The following is a 22,775-nucleotide window of genomic DNA, read 5'->3' on the forward strand; positions in this document are numbered from 1 at the left end:
TGGGGAGTCTGCTTCTCCCTCTGCCCTTCCCCCTGCTTGTGCTCTCACCCTCTCTCTCAAATATACTCCAAAAGACCAATTATAAACTCTTACATTGTTTACCACTATGAGTGAATGTCTACTTTTCATACATATGACTGTGTATGTGAGTCCAAATGAGTCATGTTGAGAGAGGTTATGTAGATTTTATCAGATTTTTACAGGAATACATTTTTTAATAAAAAGTAAGCACCACTGGCATAAGCAAAAGATCATTGGATTAAGGGCTTACAAAGTTCTAGGCCTACTATCTTTAACTGGTAAGATCATTATCTTCAAGAAGACCTATATCCCAGTTCTCATCATTCATCCATCGACATTATAATTGGTTACATGTCAGGCTTTCCTGCAAAACTGTAAACTTCCTGAGAGCAAAGGCAGTTTTGTTCATTTCCATAATCAAGGACTTTATCTATGCAACTTGGCAAACTATAAAAAAAATAGAACTCCCCACCCAGTCTAGGCAAAAAATTAATATTATGAATTTTTAAGAGTTTTCAGACATTCTGGAGCTGTTTTATGTTAAGCTGCGTATGCCAAAAGAAGATGGAAACCAACCAAGACTGAGTAAAATACTCTCCTGAGCCATTCAGTCTCATGTCAAATTATAATCACTTAGGCACTAGAACAATCCATAACTATTCAAAGTTCTTTTCAAGCTGTTAGTCTCAATGCAGAATTTTACATTTAAGCAGTTCAAAACCTTTCATAAGGCAATCTGCTTTATCCAACCTCAGCACAAAAAGCTTTAGTTTGATTCTCAAACTTGGGTCTCTGTCTCTCTCTCTCTGTCTCTCATGAACAAATATAAAATCTTTTTTTTAAAAAAGGCAATTAAAATTCTTAGGGTGCCTGGATGGGTCAGTGGGTTGGGTGTCTGCCTTTAGCTCAGGTCACGATCCCCAAGTCCTGGGATCAAGTCACGTATTAGGCACTCTGCTCAGCAAGGAGTCTGGTTCTCTCTCTCCTTCTGCCCCTCTCCCCACCTCATGCTCTCTCTCACTTGCTCTTAAATAAATAAAATCTTTAAGAAAAAAAAGAAAATTAAAATTCTTGATCCTTTGATATGAAAAAGAATATATTTATCCAGTTTGCCACTGTATCACCAATATCTGGTGTTTATTAATTATTCATCTGTTAAATAAAGATCACCTCTGGGGGATTCCTGGAATGGCTCAGCGGTTTAGTGCCTGCCTTCGGCCCAGGGCATAGGTCTGGGGACCTGGGGTCGAGTCCCATGTTGGGCTCCCTGCATGGAGCCTGCTTCTCCCTCTGCCCCCCTCTCTCTCTGTCTCTCTCTTTCTCATGAATAAATAAAATCTTTATTAAAAAAAAAATCACCTCTACTGGATAGTCACTTATAAATCCACATATCTAATGAAAGACAAAATTCTAGCTCCAAACTGGTTTTAAGTAAGTCATTTTATTAAGTTTTAAACTGTATTTCTAATCACAATAATTTTAAGACATATAAAGTTGGCATAATAAAACTCAAGTACTACAGAAATGTAAGAAACACAAAGTAAAGGCCCTTACTATCTCACTCTTAAGTGAGTGTATGTCCACCTATATATAGAATAAGTGAAATAAACAGCAGACTCAAAAGTCTTTTTAAGGACACTTGGCTGGCTCAGTTGTTGAAGCATGTGACGCTAGACCTCAAGGTTGTGAGTTCAAGCCCCACACTGGAGATTACTTAAAATCATAAAATCTTAGAAAATACTCTTTAAAAACAAAACAATAAAGTCTAAAGAATCAGTGGGAACTTAGATGGCTCAGTCAGTTAAGTGTCTGACTTCACCTCAGGTCACAATCTCAGAGTCCTAGGATCAAGCCCCATGACCGGGTTCTGCACTCAGCGGGGAGTCTGCTTCTCCCTCTCCCTCTGCCCCTTCGCCCGCTCATTTACTCTCTTTCAAATAAATAAATAAAATCTTTAAATAAATAAATAAATAAAATCTAAAGAATCTTAACAAATAAGATGATATACATAATATATAATACATATAATCTTGCTTTCTTAAAATGAGTTGAACATTAACTTTACGGAGATGTCATTCTAATGACACTTCTAATTTAAATTTTAAAAATAAGTATTGCTTTGTTCAAAGCTATACAAGAAAAATTTCAAGTCTTGTTATCAGTATTGTTTCTGGTTAATTGAAAAAATGGAAGGAAGGGCCAATTCTGGAATGCTACTGTAGAAAAAGGGTTTAGAAGGCTTAAAGGCAAATTAATTCCAAAAGTCTGCTAAACCCTTCTGACACAATAAATACATAGATTACTATGTAAAAAAGTCTATTCCACCTCTCACTCTGACCTTACTCCTTTTCCTGCACCTCTTGGGTCTCAGAAAAGGCTAGGGTCTTGACCAACTGAATGTCTGGCTATAATCCAACATTAGCTTAATGAAGTCCTGGCAACTTTTAGGCATTACAGCTTCCCCTAAAAGACAGGAACCACAGGCAAAATTGTGTTAACAACAGAGCTCTTTACAAAAGCACTCTTCAATCCTTTTTGCTGCATGTTCATTTTAAGCAACCACTGTGATTTCAACATTTTACTGCATCATAATTATAGAACAATCCTAAAAGAAAAATTCAGATAGTCCTGAAATCACTCAGAAACAAAAATTAAATTATGTGTTAAGAAACTGGATTAATTCACATGTTGAGACTCCATGGTTGCTACTACATCCTTTCATCCGGCACTCCAACAAATTTTTATACACTACATGTGTTAAAAACTAACATTTTGGTTTACCTTTTTGCTTTAAAAATAAGACTAAAAATACTGGTCATTTATATCAACTTAAAATATTCCATAGTAAAGTTTTATCATCTGATTTACACCAAAGAAAACACTATGCGTATATATACATATATAATATATATAAGGAAAACAAAGTCATTTTAGTTGGCATGCAAAACTTGAAGTAAATGTGGCCTTACTAAAAGGTAGCTCCAAAACGCATTAACAAAAACAAAATCATTTTTATCCATTCTCATTTCAAAATACCTTTCCCCTGGAATGCTTCAGCAAAGTTCTTAACACACTATAATTGATTCCATCAGCTACCAGAAAAACTTGTACCCACTACAGTAAAAAAAAGAAAAAAAACACCTACAACTGATAAAAACAAAACAAAACTTTAATTCACTTTTAGAACCATGTTCTTTTCAGGTATTGCCATCATATGTCATCTAACTTTATGATTACATAAAGGGTGACATGAGATGTGAGGTATTGTTGGCAATCATCACCAGTTACCCCCCCACTACTGCTGAGTTGGGTGGCAAGCAAACAAAAGACATTTTGTATACTCAGTAGGCTGAGTGACATCTAAGTAAAAGAAAGCTGCCAACCTTTGCCTGGCTTAGATAATAAGAATGTTATAAATATTCGTTTCATTGTATACCCTTACATACAATTGAATTGTTTTGGTTATGAATGTGTATTATTTTAAACGAGTTTTATTTTTTTAGGTTATTAGTTTAAAACTATTTTATCTAAATCAAGCGTAATTTAAGAGAGTTCAAAATTCAGTATTAGAACTAGATAGTAGAAGTAGAATTGAGTAAGAAAAAATTTTAATTGATTTCCATGACTAAAAGAACACAAAAAACTAATCCAAAAGAAGTTTCAAGGGCACCTGGGTGGCTCAGTCAGTTGAGTGTCTACCTTCAGCTCAGGTTAGGATCCTGAGATCCTGGGATCAGCCTTGCATTCAGCACCCTTGCTCAGTGGGAAATCTCCTTCTCTGCCCCACCCCCTACTTGTGTACAGGTGCTCTCTTCTCCCTCAAATAAATAAAATATTTTTTAAAAAGGTAAGTTTCACCCAATCTGTATGTCAACTATACTTAGTAATAAATATGTGAAGTATCAAAAAGTTTTCTCAATTAGTAGCTAAAGGAAAAAGGAAGAGAATCTCTAGTGATAAAGTTAAAAATCTTTTCAAATATAAAGGTAAAATAAGCACCATTTAGCTAATTTTTTACCTGAGCATAAGTATCATTTGTTATTAAAATCACCATGTAGGAATAAAAACATAAATTAGATACAGTATAACCATAATGCTCATTAAACATGAAACAACAGCAGTAAGTGCTATTATTATAATATTCTACTAAAATGTTAAGACCACTTTGTTGTACTCTAGAAAGAACTTACTTTTTAGCCAAGGCACAGTTAAAATCTGTCTTTGCATCATTCAAAATATTGCCAACAATATCACTAATAGCTAGCCCTAGAAAAGTAGTCTCCTTCACCTGTACAGTGAGGCTCATTAATCCAGAAAGCTCCATGTCATCAGGGTATCCAACGAACTAGTTCATGGTAGGATAAAGAAGAGTAAGAGCATATGGGAGAGTATGACTACTGAGGGTACAGGATATCCATGGATACTTTCAGCAACATTTCAAACTCTGCAGTAGTTACTTATTATGGGAATTATGAGCAAAATAAAAAACTAGAAATGCAATAGCGTTTACTGAACAGATAAGTTTAGTTGCACAAATAGCAAGCTGCAAAAGAGAGTTAAAAGTACCAAGGATAGGGCAGCCCTGGTGGCTCAGTGGTTTAGTGCCGCCTTCAGTCCAGGGCCTGATCCTGGAGACCTGGGATTGAGTCCCACATCAGGCTCCCTGCATGGAGCCTGCTTCTCCCTCTGCCTGCCTCTCTATCTCTCTTTCTCTCTCTCTATGTCTCTCATGAATAAATAAATAAAATCTTAAAAAAAAAAATACCAAGGATATAACAAATGATTATAAATGAAAACCTTTTTGTTTAGAATTTGGAAAGAGCCTACATCTTGTACTGTACTCTCCAGATCTCCCTATATAGGTACTGTACTCTGCAGATCTCCCTATATAGGTACTGAGCGTACAGTAAGAGCATGGTATATGATACATTTTCAAACTTGAAATCAAGTCAAAATTCAAACTTATTAAATTGTCTGGGAGCATCTCACCACAAATAGTTACTGAATCAAATGGATAAGCATTTAATGTCATCAGACCAAAAATTCCTAAATGGAGCTTCTACAATCTCATGAAGAAAAACACAAACTATTACTTTTTTGGAATATGTGAAGGGTATATAGAAGACTAAGAACTTTGCTTTCTGTATTATTTTCAGGATCAAAAAACTGCTGAACACCTTTAAAAGGAAAAAAAAATTGTGGTGCGTGGGTGGCTCAGTTGGTTTGGCATCCAACTCTTGATTTTGGCTCAGATCATGATCTCAAAGTCCTGAGACTGAGCCCCATGTTGGCCTCTGTGCTCAGCAGGGAGTCTGCTTGAGATTCTCCCTCTCCTCCTCCTGCCCACCCCCATATGCTTACTCATGCCTGTGCTCTCTATAAATCAATCAGTCTTTTAAAAATATTTTAAAGGAAGGAAATTCTGACATGCTCAGAATCAGAAGATTCAGATGAATCTTGAGAACATTATACTAAGTGAAATAAGTCAGGCAGGAAAAGACAAATACTGTATAATTCCAATTAAATGAGGTACTTGTTTAACAAGCATAGAAGTGCAATTTCAGTTGGCTTCAGATTAACACAATGAAGTTATGAAGTATATCTTCCATTCTTTGAAAAAAAGGAGCATAAACTGTTATTTTTCTTTCTATTTATATATTATATCCAGAACTGCTAAGTCCTACACAAGATTCACTTTGCAGCAAATAAGTAAATATTACTTGAACTAAAACACTAAGTTTCAGACTCTCTACAATAGAAATAAATGAATCTGATACACATATTATCTGATATTCCAAAGAAACTCAAGAAATCCCTAAATTTTAGTATTTTTTGTATTACAACTATGAGATTTTCTTTCAATATAAACATTTCCTTGTGGTATTTAATATCAACTAATTCAAAAATAAGTATATCAAATCTAGTAATGATGTTTTATTTCTGTTATTATGGATGCCAATAATTAAGACAAAATCCCCAAATATGAGTCTTATTACTTACTCAGCAGCTAAAATATTCTGGATTAACAAATCTAAAAATTTTATAAGCTGAAATAACTGTTCTTTTATTCAATTATTCTACTTTTTCTATGATTAGCAATATCATTATAGACCTTCAAAGATATTGTGGAAAACCTAGCATTCTAAATCATTCATTTCTTTTTTAACCAAAGGACAAATAGGAAACTCTATCAACAGAGAAAAAAACATTGTGAGAAAAAATGTAAATTAAACATTTCCTACAAATCATCCTTATTTTTAAATGCTGAAATTGACTATATGATTTTGCAAATATAAAGTAGAATCACTTTAGAGAAAGCATCTTTAAATATTTCTTATAAATCCACATTTAAGCAATTTTAATACCTGAAAATGAAATACAATCTTTACTCTCTTTTTTTAAAAACAACCAAAAAAGAAACTTAATGGGGCATCTGGCTGGCTTAGTCAGTAGAACACATGACTCTTATTTCAGGATTTTGAGTGCAAGACCCATATTGTGTATAGAGCTTATTTTAAAAATAATTCATTACGGGGCACCTGGGCGGTTCAGTCAGTTGGGCATCTACTCTTGGTTTTGGCTCAAGTCATGATCTCAGCGTTGTGGGATTGAGCCCATGTTGGGCTCCAAGCTCAGCAAGGAGTCTGCTAAAGTTTCTCTCTCCCTCTCCATCTCCCTCTACCTCTCTCCCTGCTTGCTTTCATGTGCTTTCTCTCTTTCTGGAATAAATCTTTTAAAAAATCATTTTTAATAAAAATCAATTAAAACCACTATAATCCAATTCAGAATCTCATTTGTGAAACAAATTTTCCTTAAAAAATTTGATTATATCCTTTCATGAAAATTACAGCAGGGCAGCCCCAGTGGTGCAGCGGTTTAGCACTGCTTTCAGCCCAGGGCCTGATCCTGGAGACCTGGGATTGAGTCCCACATCAGGCTCCCTGCATGGAGCCTGCTTCTCCCTCTGCCTGTGTCTCTGCCTCTCTCTGTGTGTCTTCCATGAATAAATAAATAAAATCTTTTTTTTTTTTTAAGATTTCATTTATTTATTCATGGAAGACACAGAGAGAGAGGCAGAGACACAGGCAGAGGGAGAAGCAGGCTCCATGAGAGCCCGACATGGGACTTGATCCTGGGACTCCAGGATCCCACCCCAGGCCGAAGGCGGCACTAAACCACTGAGCCACCAGGGCTGCCCAATAAATAAAATATTTTAAAAAAACAAAAATTAAAATTAAAATTAAAAATAAATAAAAAATCTACATCTACTACAAAAAAAAACTTGAAATTCAAACACACATAGGCTTATTTTAAGCATGATATATTCATCAAAAACCTTTTTTTTAAGTATTTGTTTTAAGTGATGGTTATTTTCTCTAATACTACCTTGGTAAAAATAAATTTAAAATATAAAGATTAACCCTGATAAAGATAGACTTTTTATCACATTAACATCCTTCCATCTTAGTTATAAATATTATATACCAAGGTTATGTATTACATACTTTAGTGGAGGATTTAAATTAAATCCACTTTTCAACACAAATACTATTATTGTAACATGACTGGGTTCAAAAAGAGAAAGTTTCAAATAAGGCTGGGCAAAGGCTATTAAATTTGTAACTTCAAAAAAATGCCATCTTAATAAAATTATAGGAGTAACTGCAAAGGATTAAGAAATCTACCAGTGAAAATGATGATAAAACAAGAAACAATATAGTCAATATATGTATGTGTCTAGTGTTTGTCTCTTTTGTTTCCTTGCTTTTGTGTTTTTAAGGATGGGGAGACCCGGTTATGATTCTGTTGGTAAGATAACAGGGGGAAGGGAATAGAAAAATACATTGATTCAAGATGACCAACAGAAGAATATATACCATAGTGAAAATGTTTATGAAAAAATGAGTTTGATGCTCCAATTACTCTTCCAAACCTTTATGCATATTATGCAGATGTCTTAATCTGATACAGGTATAGCAATAATTCAACATTTCTGGCTGACAGTTAAAAATAGTAATTTATAGGAAATCTCAACTTGATAAGCATTTCAGTTCTTTATCAAATATTTCAAGCTCTTTACAGTGAAATAATTGAGAAATCACTGAAGGTAGAGGTAGGCTGGGCTGATCATGGGCATCACCTCATGAGATTCCCTACTTTAAAAAATCACAGGTGTCTTCCAGTGCCTATAAACTGTTGCCTCATACAGTTTACCCCAGTTTTATGGCTGTTTACAGTTAGGGAGACAGTCTGGTACCAGTTAAAATTGGTCTCTGTCTCTGTCAAAACCTCAATAAAGTTTTATTCTATGGGTTTCAAAAAAAGTATTTCAAGCTTTTGATAACTTATTATAAATCAACTTGCATATAAAATATACTAAATATGGGGGCACCTGGCTGGTTCAATCAATAGAGCATGTGGCTCTTGATCAGGGTTGTGAGTTCAAGGCTACGTTGGGTGTAGTGATTGCTTAAACAAATAAACTTTAAAAATTATATAAACCAAATATGTTTCTCCAGAGAACTATCAATAATATTTTATGGCTTTTTCAGCAATTATACTTCAGTGAACCTGCTTGACTGAAATCCAAAAGTTGTTTAGTGAGCACTATAGGTATGGAGTAAATTAATGAGGAAATATCATTTTGAGACTGGAAATAATTATTGCACCTGGAGTCTGAGGTCTTTTTAAAACAGAATTAAGAAAAAGTCATCTGACTAAAGTAAAAACAATTTAACAGAAAATATAGCTAAAGGAAAATATAAGCTTAATTCACTTGCAAAAATGACCAATTTTATACCTGATGGAAAAATGTGAAAGTGCAGCCATTGTTAAAGTAATAAATGCCTACTTGTGTCTTTCTTATTCTTACTCCTTCATTTGCCTCTAAGGTCTCCCTAACATGGATCTCTAGGAATACTGAAGATATGGGAAATTTAAGAAATATGCTTTTTCCCTTCTATCTGTTTGGTTCTGATATTACTTACTAACTAACCTTCATGCTTTACTTCATACCTTCAAAAACATCAAAGAGTTCATTCTGCCCATTTAGTTTTCTTTCAATAAAACTTTTGCACAATCATGGGCATCTGTGTGGCTCGGTCAGTTGAACGTCTGCTTCAGGTCAGGTCATGATCCAGGCTCCCTGCTCAGCAGGCAGTCTGCTTCTCCCCTTGCTCCTCACCCTGCTCACGATCACTCTCACTCTCTCAAATAAATACACATTTTAAAAAATATTAAGATTAAGGGGAAAAGGTAAGTGCTTTTCCTATTAAGACAAATTCACAGGGCACCTGGCTGGCTCAGTTGGAAGAGTATGTGACTTTTGATCTCAGGGTCACAAGTTCAATCCCCATTTTGGGTGTAGAGATTACTTAAATAAACTCTTTAAAAAGAGAGAGAAAATTTTTGGCAAATTGAATTTAAATATTTTTTAAAAGGACAAATCCACATAGAATTTTCATTATTAGACTAAATTAATAGAAAAGTTACACAGTAATACCACAGTAAGTACAATCCAGCATGATGAATATCAAACTTAAGAATGAACATTCAGGGGCACCTGGCTGGCTCAGTCAATAGAGCATGTAACTCTTCATCTCAGGGTCGTGAGTCTGAGCCCCATGTTGGGGGTATAGATTACTAAAACCAAATAAAAAAAAAAAAGAATTAACATTCAGCCTACATTCAATATTAAGTTTACAGTATTATAAGTCAAGATGGTGACACAAAAAAAGGTGCAACAGGGTTCTCAAAGTTAATGTATGGGGTGCTGGTTATATCCACATTTTTATAATGTGAAAATTACTCTGAAAAATTCATCATGCTATGTACTTATGGTTTGTGCAATTAAAGCAAATATGGATAAATATGGTTCTTAATAGCTAATCTCCAATTTACTGGGACTTGTTTTTTTATGAGTCTATAACCTTTAATATGTAAATAACCCTTATTTTTCAAAATTAAAAGTCTGAGAAATGAATATTGCTGTTGCTCCCCCCAAAAAAGTACTAATTTATAAATAATTCACTAATTCCAGATAATTTATATTAGAGCTCGAACCACAACCTTGAGATCAAGAGTCACATACTCTACTGATTGAGCCAGGCAGGCACCTCCATTCAAGATAATGCTTTATTTTTTTTTAAGATTTTACTTATTTATTCATGAGAGACACACAGCGGGGGGGGGGGGGGGCAGAGACACAGTCAGAGGGAGAAGCAGGCTTCATGCAGGGAGCCCACTGCGGGACTCTACCCCGGGACCCCAAGATCACACCCAGGGCCAAAGGCAGGCACTAAACTGCTGAGCCACCCAGGGATCCCCAGGATAATGTTTTAGAGGATAGAAAAACTTCCCATGGAGAAAACAATTAAGAAATTTTAATATATTGGGAAATTGCAGAGTAAAAAAGCTAATTCTGAGAGACTAAAAAGAAAAACTGATGTAAAATGTTTCTTTAAATGTATACTCTCTGTATATCTGCTAGTTTTTAAATAATAGAAGAAAACAAAGCCACTAATACTACACAGCTTGGGAATGTTTAAGTATCTACAAATTAAAGTAGTAAACTGAAACTTCTGCTGTGAAGGTATCAGATTAGGAAAATAGACTTTGCTAGCTATGTTGGATCTTCTGGCAGTTAGCCATAAAACATAAAATCTCTTTTCTTTCTTTTTTTTTTTTTTTTTTAGTATTTATTAAATGTAATTTATTTGCATGGAATAGTAACTGCCTGCTTTTGATCTTACTGACCATTGAGTGCTGGTTGTTAAGCGTCTGCCTTGGGCTCAGGTCATGATCCCAGGGTCCTGGGATCAAGCCCTGATTTGGGCTTCCAGCTCATCAGGGAGTCTGCTTCTCCTTCTCCCTCTGTCCCTGTTCCTGCTGGGTCTCTCTCAAATAAATAAAATCTTCTTTTAAAAATAAGAAACAAAGTACTTTTTAAAACAGAAATGACAATATTCCATCTACTTATGGACATAAAATCTTTATTTCTTTTTTTTTTTTAATCTTTATTTCATTTAAGTTTCACCCTAATCCTACCCCCAATTATTCCATTTCTTTATGGCACTATCACTCTACTATAAGACACCTTCACTGGTGAAACTGTTATTGCTCATAATATGAGGTCTAATTAGATCTTTGGGGTGGGGGTGCACCGGCTAGCTCAGTCAATAGAGCAGGCAACTCTTAATCTTAGGGTCATAAATCTTAATCTTAGCGTCACCCACATTGGCTGCAGAGCTTACATTAAAGACTGGTCATGCCAACTTTATTCTAGAACATCACATTGGCTGTAGAGCTTACATTAGAGACTGCAGTCATGCCAACTTTATTCGGAGTCAAGTATGCAAACTAGCAGCCTCCAATATTATTTGAAAGTAACTAAGGATGAGAAAAAGTCTCATAGGCAAAAAACTATTAGGGAATATATGAATGAGGACGTCCTTGTGATATGGAGGGAGAAAAAGACTATCAACAAAAAAAACAAAAAATCAAAAAAAATCTCAAAGTGATACACTGAACATTGCTTACATGAGAAAAAAGATCACCTGTACTTTAAATAAGAATACAAATGAGACATGACCCAAGTCTTCAAGCACTGCAATAATAAGCCTTTTAAAAACAGGACAAACAGGAAAGTCCTCATCTACAAAGGGCCATATGACTAGGAATCATTCCTGTAGTCTGTATTCTCTGTATCATAAAGGGAATCTGGGGGATGGACTCTACTCTTATCCTCTGAATTATTAGTTGAGGCAAAATACTTTCCATGTTTACATTCTTCCAATAAATAAATAAGTACAGATAATACTAATATATTTGTAGACTACTTACCAAAAACTTTATATAATGTAGATCTCTAAAATAAATATTTGAGGGAAACAGTTTTTAAAACTAACTCAGGGATGCCTGGGTGGCTCAGTGGTTGAGTCTCTGCCTTTAGCCCAGGGCATGATCCTGGAGACCTGGGATTGAGTCCCACATTGGGCTCCCTGCATGGAGCCTGTTTCTCCCTCTGCCTGTGTCTCTGCTTCTCTCTCTGTGTCTGTCATGAATAAATAAATATTTTTTAAAATAAATAAACTAATTCAACTATACATTCTATATCCAAGAAATAAGCCTTGATATTTAAAAAACAATATATCACAGAAGTAGGTGTGTAATGATACCACCATGTTACTTGATAGTACTAGAGGGCAAAATCCAACCTGCCATCACCCGTGTCCTTGACTACAACTGCCTAACCAGATTTCTTATTTCTCCTATAGATCTTCTCTTATCCTTTACCATCTACAAGCAAAATTGATCTTTGAAAAATGAAAATTAGATCATTAAATTAGCCTGCTTAAGGTCTTTAAACAGCATTTTCCATTATCTCAGAATAAAATTGAAAATCTTCGTCTTGCTACCATGGCCAAAAAGGCCTCATATGATTTAGCTCCTGCCCACCTATCTAAACTTTAGTCATGTATCTCTCTCCCTAGCTCACTACACTTCAGCCACAGCAGTCTCCTTTCTAATCCTATAAAATACCAACCTTTTTCCCAACTCCTAGCCTCTTACTTTCTGCTTCTCTACCTGGAATGCTCTTCCTGCAATTATTCACATATCAAAGCTCATTTTAATCCTTCAAACGTTACTGTGTAAGGAAGCGTTCACTGACCACCTTAATTAAAGTGGCCTTCCCAATTCACCCTCTAATATAGCTCTGTGCCATATATCATAATCTCTAATTATCTTGTGCATTTGTGTATTTACTACTTACTTATGATCTGTCTTCTCAACAAGTAGGTAAGTGCCATTTAAGGCAGGGATCCAGACACCTTGTTCATAGCTATAAGACACTATGACATTCTTTTAACCTAACCTAATCTTCATAAATAAAACATGTAAAAGCTAGATTACAGAATTAAGTGTTCCTACTATTGTGCTCAGTATCTCCTTGCAACATTAAACAGTGTTCAAATATTAGAAGACACAGAAAAGAATATTTAGAAAATCAGCAGGTGAGTGTTTTATCTCAATTCATTTCATGGGTATTATAAACTTGCCTTCTTGTCTTTAAACTTACGTCTTCACACTTACTTTAACTACTTTCTTATAGAAAAGCACTAGAGTGAGTTGCCTGCCTGGGATGGCTAAATGGCCTCCTTGCCTCCTTCATTAAGTGTACTTGGCAACATTAGGTACATTACAGCAGCACCTTTTCTCTTTTCTAATAGCCAGATTTTTTATATGTAATTAGAAAAGAGCTGAATGAGAAAATTCCCCAAAAACATTAAAAAAAAGAAAATCTCTAAAGATAACAATATGAAGAGGCATTTTTAACTTAAATTATATACTTTTCCCCATAGAAATGTAGTCATAAAACACTGAAACCAGAGACTCATTTTCTCTTACTTCTGTGATCTGCTTAAATGAGATGATAGATTTAAAAGATACTTAGGTTTAGTGAAATATGGTGTTTGTTTAGGGGATAAGTTACTTAGTGATCTAGCTCTCAAACTCAGTATACTAAAGATATATCATTAAAAAGTTTCTTGCTAAAGAAAACTATAAGGCACTCACATCAAGGAAATATATTGTTAAAAAAAAAAAAAAAAAAGAAATATATTGTTGCAGCATCTGTAAAACCCCCCAAATTCAAGCAGACTATCTATGATGAACTATTCAATATGTGTATTACCCAGTAATTATTTTTTTATTACCCAATAATTAAAATAGGAAAAGAAATTTCCTATTTTAATTATTGGGTAATACACATATTATTATTTTTTAAAAGATTTTATTTAAAAAAAAAGATTTGGGGATCCCTGGGTGGCGCAGCGGTTTGGCGCCTGCCTTTTGGCCCAGGGCGCGATCCTGGAGACCCGGGATCGAATCCCACATCAGGCTCCCGGTGCATGGAGCCTGCTTCTCCCTCTGCCTGTGTCTCTGCCTCTCTCTCTCTCTCTGTGACTATCATAAATAAATAAAAAATTTAAAAAAAAAGACTAAATTGTTGTTAAAAAAATAAATTAATTAATTAATTAATTAAAAAAAAGATTTTATTTATTCATTCATGAGAGACACAGAGAGAGAGAGAGGCAGAGACACAGGCAGAGGGAGAAGCAGGCTCCATGCAGGGAGCCTGACATAGGACTTGATCCCGGGTCTCCAGAATCATGCCCTGGGCTGAAGGCAGCACTAAATCGCTGAGCCATCCGGGCTGCCGGTAATACACATATTAAATGGTATCTCTTTTTGACATCTTCCGCCTTCTTTTATTATTTGCTTTTCAGTTCAAGTGTTTCCTCTTACCTGATTTAAAGTTTGTTGTAATAAAATAAAATGACCCTATCCCCAAAACTCCCAATTGTCAAAAATAAATGTAGTGGTGGGGTGCCTGGGTCACTCAGTCAGTTAAGCATCTGCCTTCAGCTCAGGTCATGACTTGGGATCAAGCCCTTAATTGGGCTCCCTGATCAGCAGGGAGTCTGCTTCCCTCCCCCCTGCTCATCTTCTCTCTTTCTCTGTCAAATAAATAAAATAAAATTTTACAAAGGAATAAATGTAATGGGACAAATGTAACTGTAAATGCAATCTTAAATAGTATGAGTGAGCTCTTACGTGCATCCCTGTATTCTGGACTGCTACTTTTACTGCTACCTCTTTAGCCAACTATTACTCCCCTTGCAACCCTTTCCCCACAAAGGATGATGCCATTAGCCAGATCTCTCAAGTCTTCAGATCTCAGTACAGCAGCTGAGCCAATCTTAAATAAAGCAGAAAAAATACACACCAAATAACTTCAGCCTCCATCACCACCCAGCTCATCCAGGGACTGATTAGGATAATTGTCAATTAGATCTAAAACTCAGGGGCCATAGGAATGACAAAGGATTGTTCACGTTGCTGAATTTTCCCCTCCTCTTTTTTTGTACAAAGTAGCCCATTTGTTTTGTTTTGTTTTCTTTTTAAAGATTTATTCATGAGACACACAGAGAGAGAGAGAGAGGCAGAGACACAGGCAGAGGGAGAAACAGGCTCCATACAGGGAGACCAATGTGGGAGTCGATCCCAGGACCCCAGGATCACGCCCCAGGCTGAAGGCAGGCACCAAACCGCTGAGCCACCCAGGGATCCCAGAGTAGCCCATTTGACTAGGTCTCTCAGCCTCTGTCCCTGCTCCTTAGGGTTGGCTCACACCTATGCTTACCACACATTTGGTCACTATGAATTTGGTCACTATGACTTGGCCCCCTGGCTTCTCTTCTAGGGAATAGTCCATAATCAGGAGAACTCCTTAGCCCAACCTCAAGGGAATTATGAACTCTATTCTGTCCAGTCACAATGACTTATCCATTGCCCAAATTATTAGCATCTTTTTAAAAAATCACTGCCTGTATGCATTCTGTATATCTTATTTCATTTTTTTAAGATTTCTTTTATTCATGAGAGACACAGAGAGAGAGAGAGAGAGAGAGGAGAGAGACATAGGCAGAGGGAGAAGCAGGCTCCTCACAGGGAGCCCAAGGCGGGACTCGATCTCAGATCCCAGGATCACGACCTGAGCTGAATGAAGGCAGGTGCCAACCACTAGCCACCCAGTCATCCCTGTATATCTTATTCCAGATTTAGATTTTTTAATCCAATCAGTAATTGAGCATATACCATTGTATTTTATGTTCCTGTTCTAATAGAATAAGTGTGCCAAACACTGAGACCATAATTCATATTAATCTAGACCCTAAAACAGTTAAGATATATGTATTCAATGAATACATGCTAACTTAGAAACAGAATTAACCAAGCAGTAATAGTCTCTGTTAATGAATCAAATATTATTATGCAACTAGTGTGAAGATGTTGGTTTTTCCTAACCTTATTACTTTATGGGGAACAATTCATAGAATTTCAAAGTTGAAAGGCTTCTCAATATGACTGATTCTCTTTTACAGCATAAAAACATCTTGAAAGGAAATATGGTTAAAAGTAAAGACTTTCTGGGACACCTGAGCAGCTCAACAGTTGAGCATCTGCCTTCCGCTCAGGGCATGATCCTGGAGTCCTGGGATCAAGTCTCACATCGAGGTCCCCTGCAGGGAGCCTGCTTCTCCCTCTGTCTATGTCTTTGCCTGTCTCTGTGGGTCTCTTGTGAATAAATAAATAAAATATTTTTTTTAAAAAAAGAAGAGACTTTCAGAAACCAAGTCCTTGGCCTGAATTCCAGTTTTGTCACTTTCTATGTGTATGATTTTAGGTGATTTATTTAACTTTATTTTCCTTATCTATAGGAAAATACCTATAACACAAAGCTGATATCAGAATCATATGAAATTAAGTAAAAAACTTAGCAAAATGCCTGTCAAAAAGAAGCACTCAATAAATAATTTAATAAGTAATCTTTAAGTATTAGACGTATATATTATATGCTATATGTAACTACTTAATCTGTTAGTCTGTCTCCCTAATTCTATAATAGAAAAAATACCTACCTTTCAGCTAGTTTGATTAGAGAAAAATACATGTAAAAACACTGCACTGGACACATAAAAGACATTCATAAAGAGGGATGTTAGTTATTAAAGAGAAACAGCTATTTCTCTTTATGTCACTCTGAGTAGCATCCAATACAGTTCTCTGCACTTAAGTTACTTTATTAATGTAATATGTTTTTTGGAAAATCCTTTATAAAACAGGTTCTTTTTTTAAAGATTTTATTTATTTATTCATGAAAGACATAGAGAGAGAGGCACAGACACAGGCAGAGGGAGAGAGAGAAGCAGGCTCCATGCAGGGAACCTGACGTGGGACTGGATCCCTAGTCTCCAGGATCACACCCTGGACTGAAGGTGGCGCTAAACCACTGAGCCACCTGAGCTGCCCAACAGGTTCCTTTATTTTTTTTAAGATTTATTTATTTATTTATTTATTTATGATAGACACACACACACAGAGAGAGAGAGAGAGAGAGAGAGAGAGGCAGAAACACAGGCAGAGGGAGACACAGGCTCCATGCCGGGAGCCTGATGCGGGACTCGATCCCAGGACTCCAGGATCGTGCCCTGGGCCAAAGGAAGGCGCCAAACTGCTGAGCCACCCAGGGATCCCCCTAGGTTCCTTTAAACAATAATTCATGGGCAGCCCCGGTGGCTCAGCGGTTTAGCGCCTCCTACAGCCAAAGGTTGATCCTGGAGACCCAGGATCAAGTCCCAGGTCAGGCTCCCTGCATGGAGCCTGCTTCTCCCTCTGCCTGTGTCTCTGCCTCTGTGTGTGTGTGTGTGTGTGTGTATTCTCGTGAATAAATAAATAAAATATTTTAAAAAAAAATAAAAAAAACAATAATTCATTAGCTGCAGAAATTCATTCTAATATAATTCTCAAGATAATTAGTGAGGCCATGACTCAGTTGAAGCTCACAGGAATCTGTCTCGAAACACCTGAACTAGATGCTACCTTTTAAACAACAAATTCTCTAATTAGTGGCCTAAATAAAATGGGCTGAAAAGATTTCAGGAATCAGTTCACCAAAGTGATGTAATGATAAAGGCAACCTACAGTCATTTTAGTACTCCTAACTGTATTAACTTACCTCCGATATTGTCATTTATTGAAATGTTCAGAGTTCTCTTTTCAAATATAATTCTTTGCTTTATTTTTTAAAGATTTTATTTATTTATTCATGAGAGACAGAGAGGGAGAGACAGAGGGAGAAGCAGGCTCCATGCAGGGAGCCTGACATGGGACTCAATCCCGGGTCCCCAGGATCACACCCTGGGCCGCAGAAGGTGGTGCTAAACCGCTGAGCCACCTGGGCTGCCTTAATTCTTTGCTTTAAGTAATAGCTCCCAAACTTTATAATATCAACAGTACTGTTTAAAATGTCTGAATTCACAAACCCTACGAGACCATACACAATCTAAGAATAGTATACTTCTTTGGATCCTACACCAGTACAAAGATCAAAGAAAGGCAAGGGCAACAAGGCCAGACCAAGCTGGGACAGTTTGAGTGGAGAGTGAGAGACAATAAATAGAAGAGGAAATTAAGTAAATTACTTCTACTCCCTCCTGACTTCCAACTCTGTCCCTTTACCTTTTGCTACCACTTTTCTTTCCTTTTTTTTTTTTTTTAAGATTTCATTTATTTATTCATGAGAGACAAAGAGAGAGAGAGAGAGAGGCAGAGACACAGGCAGAGGGAGAAGCAGGCTCCATGCAGGGAGCCCGACATGGGACTCGATCCCCAGCCTCCAGGATCAGGCCCTGGGCTGAAGGCGGCGTTAAACCACTGAGCCACCGGGGTGCCCCCACAATTCTTTCCTATCTCTGTACACATCCTGTGAAATATGTCTGACCACTAGAATGTACAACCAGGAAGACAAAAGCATTCCAGTTAATACTATGTATTTCCATACACCAACTGCAAAAGAATAGGTTCTAACTCAAAGTTGTTCTACATACATTAAATAAATATACATGCTCAAGCATTTTAAGCCATTCATATTAGTCATCTCTTTATTTATTTGAAACTGCCTCAATTTTTATAAGCTAAAAACGAAAAAAAAAACCAAGGTTCTTAGAATTTTTTTTTAAGATTTTATTCATTCATTCATGAGAGACACAAAGAGAAAGAAAGGCAGAGACATAGGCAGAAGGAGAAGCAGGCTCCCTGCAGGGAGCCGGATATGGGATTTGATCCCAGAACCCCAGGATCACAACCTAAGCCAAAGGCTCAATGACTGAGCCACCCAAGTGCCCACTTTGAAATTTTTAAATTAAAATAACAGGTAAGGCTCCAATTGAAAGCTAAAAATGTCTGAGTTTCCATGCTCAAGCATTTTACACAATTGATACTAGTCACCTATTTACCATGACAAGCAAAATAATCTATTATGACATGTTAGCAGAAGTATATTTTACGTATTTTAAGTTAACAGTCCCAAATGATGCTTTTCAGGGAAATTCAGTGATTAAAAGACAATTTGGAAAATAAATAAATAAATAAATAAATAAATAAATAAATAAAAGACAATTTGGTTATTAGAAGACCATTCAGTGAGGGGCACCCGGATGGCTCAGTCAGTTAAGTACTCAATTCTTGGTTTCAACTCAGGTCAGGATCTCCTAAATGGGGAGATCAAGCATGACCTGTAGCTCCATGCTCAGCAGGGAGTCTGATTTAAGATTCTCTCCCTCTGCCCCTCCCCCCACTCACTTGGATAAGCTGTTATTTTAAAACATAGTGGTTATTTCTTGCTCATACTATATGTCCATTCAAGACTGGCAAAGATATTCTCATCATTTAGGAATCTGGGTTAATGGATTGCCACCATCTTGAAAGTTGATGCTTGCAGTGCCAGAGGTAAAAGAAAGTATAAAATCTTTCATGGCAGTTACTCACACACGCATTCACGAACAAGCACTCTCTTGCTCTCTAAAATATATAAATAAATCTTAAAAAAAAAAAAAAGGACAATTCAGTGAACTCAGATGGAATTCAGTGATTAAAAGATTAAAGACAACTTGGCTATATACTAAGTAGTAGAGCACAGCCATTAAGAGTAATTAGCTATGTTGCCGTGAGCAAGTTTCTTAGTTTCTCTGTGTCTAAAAGTCTTCATTTGTGAATGAATATAATAATAGTATCTATCTCATATCATTATTATGAGTTGATATATATACACCAAGAATAGTTCCAGGTGGATTAAATTCTCTAAACATAAAAAAAACAACAACCCACATAACTACCTACTATAGACATACCTACTATAAGAATTATTGGTAATTGTGGGTATAGTAAAAGCTTTTCTTTTTTTTAAGATTTTATTTATTTATTTGACAGAGAGAGAGTAGAAGCAGAAGGAGTGGCAGGCAGAGGAAGAGGGAGAGGTAGACTCCTGGCTGAGCAGGGAGCCCGATGTGGAGCTCAATCCCAGGATGCTGAGATCAAGACCTAAACCCAAGGCAGACACTTAACGGACTGAGCCAGGCACCCCAAAGCTTTTCAAAGATAACGCAAAATCCTGATATCATAAAGGAAAAAATAAACAATTCTAATCATATAAAATCATATATATAAATATCTTCAAATCATGAAAACAAATCACTAGAAAAATTAAACTGATTAACAGGTAATTCAGAAAAATATAACTGGCCAATAACCATATGAAAAGAAGCTCAGCTTCACTAACAATTAAAGCACTGCAAACTGAAACAAAATACAATGCTTTTGCTTCAGCAAAAACTGAAAAGATTATACAGCATTTGGAAAAGGTGTAAGAAAATGAAAATTTTGGAGGCACCTGGCTGGTTCAGTTGGTGGGGCATGTGACTCTTGTTCTCAGGGTTGTGTTCAAGCCCCACACTGGGTGTAAGGATTACTTAAAAATCTTTTAAAAAGAAAATAAGGCAGCCCCGGTGGCTCGGTGGTTTAGCGCCGCCTTTGGTCCAGGGTGTGATCCTGGAGACCCAGGATCGAGTCCCACGTCACGCTCCCTGCATGGAGCCTGCTCCTCCTCTGCCTGTGTCTCTGCCTCTCTCTCTGTGTCTCTCATGAATAAATAAATAAAATATTTAAAAATAAATAAAGAAAAAAGAAAATACAGGAAGCCAGGTGGCTCAGAGGTTAAGTGCGCCTGCCTTCAGCTCAGGGCATGATCCTGGAGTACTGGGATTGAGTCCTACATCAGACTGCCTGCATGGGGCCTGCTTCTCCCTCTGTCTATATCTCTGCCTCTCTCTTTCTGTGTTTCTCATGAATAAATAAATACAATCTTAAAAAAAAAAAGAAAAAGAAAAAGAAAAAGAAAAAGAAAATACGGTTAAAAAAAAAAAAAAAGCAACATGATCCTGGAGTCCTGGGATTGAGCCCTACATCAGGCTCCTCACTCAACAGGGAGTCTGCTTCTCCCTCTGCCCCTCACCTCGCTCATGCGTGCATTTTCTCTGTCTCTCTGGCTCTCAAATATTTTTTTTAAATTAAGGAACAAAGAAAATGAGAATTCTGATATACTAGTGGTGGAAATGTAAAGTGTAAAGTGGCACACAGTCTTTCAGGGGAAAATCTGGAAGCTCATACCAAAAGTTTAATGTGGAAACTTTGACCAAATGATCTTACTTCTAGAACTCTCCTGCATGATTAGTAACAAAAATTGTGCATGATAAATATGATTCTAACTTTACTTAAAAAACAAATTCTAAATTATACAGATGTTTATTTACAATGCATACAAAAAAGTATGAAAAATTATCCAAACTATTAACATTGATTATATCTACAGAACAGAATTAGAGAAAAAGTAAAGTGGGAATTGACTTATTTTCTATACTTCATTATCATATAAAATCAATTTTAAAATGATCTATTACAACTTAAAGATTCTAAAAAACAAAGATTTTTTTTAAGATTTTATTTATTTATTCATGAAAGACACAGAGAGAAAGACAGAGAAACAGGCAGAGGGAGGAGAAGCAGGCTTCATGCAGGGAGCCTGATGGGGGACTCAATCCCAGGATCTGGGATCACAACCTGAGCCAAAGGCAGATGCCCAACCACTGAGCCACCCAGGCATCCCACAGAAAGATTTTTTAAATAAAGTCAAAATCTGAAAGCTAAAACAAGTCTAAAAACATAAAGCAAAGACAACAAAAGCCTATCTTTGTCATCATTGGTCCCGTTTCCCAAATTCCTTTTCTATATACTTGAAAAGATCACAGTTCCTAGAAGTTAAGGGAGACTAAATGGTGGGTTTTAAGAAATGATGTGACTGTCTTTTAGGCAGAGTATCTAACTGCCATGAAAGATCTTATACTTTCTTTTACCTCTGGCACTGCAAACATCAACTTTTAAGATGGCAATCCATTAACCCAGATTCCTAAATGATGAGAATATCTCTGCCAGTCTTGAATGGGCATATAGTATGAGCAAGAAATAACCACTATGTTTTAAAATAACCTAGCCTAAAAAAAATAATAAAAATAAAATAAAATAAAATAACCTAGCCTATCCAAGTAATATGTTTCCAAAAGCCATGCCTCAACACACTGCCTTTTAATTACAAATAACTAGAATTTAATCTATTTTCAGATAATGAATTTAATTTCCTATTTCCATTAATCTATATCACTTCATTAATATAAAGCCTATTAGCTGCTTAGCATACAAATCTGAGCTTAGTATAAATCTAAGATTACTGTCTTGCTCTCAGAAAAGAGACTTACTTATTAGTCAGGGCACCTGAGTGCCTCAGTGGTTGGGCATCTGGTTGTGATCCCAGGGTCTTAGGATCAAGTCCTGCATCAGGCTCCCTGCAGGGAGCCTACTTCTCCCTCTGCCTAGGTCTCTGTCTCTCTCTGTGTGTCTCTCATGAATAAATAAATAAAATCTTTAAAAAAGAAGACTTAGCAGCAAGAATCAGTAAAACAGAATTTTGCATAAACCTAAATAAAGGGACAAAAACAATGATTCCTACAGAAGAGGTGGATAATAGTTGGTGCTAAAAATTATATTTAGGGCAGCCCCGGTGGCTTAGTTCACCAAACGCCACCTTCAGCCCAGGGCGTGATCCTGGAGACCAGGATCGAGTCCCATGCCGGGCTCCCTGCATGCAGCCTGCTTTTCCATCTGCCTGTGTCTCTGCGCCTCTCTCTCTCTGTGTCTCTCATGGATGAATAAATAAAATCTTTTTAATAAATAAATAAATAAATAACAATTAAATTTCTAGATTAACATTTTTTAAAGATTTTATTTATTTATTCATGAGA

The 22,775-nt window shown here is 36.3% G+C and overlaps 1 protein-coding gene across 1 annotated transcript in view; it reads right to left on the reverse strand.

Moving 5' to 3' along the window:
- Positions 1-22,775, reverse strand: part of BMPR2 (bone morphogenetic protein receptor type 2) — a 199,242-nt gene that overhangs the window by 159,601 nt on the left and 16,866 nt on the right. The gene's annotated exons all lie outside the window — the stretch shown is intronic.

This window comes from Vulpes vulpes, chromosome 16 (genome assembly GCF_048418805.1).
Source record: "Vulpes vulpes isolate BD-2025 chromosome 16, VulVul3, whole genome shotgun sequence".
NCBI lineage: Eukaryota > Metazoa > Chordata > Mammalia > Carnivora > Canidae > Vulpes > Vulpes vulpes.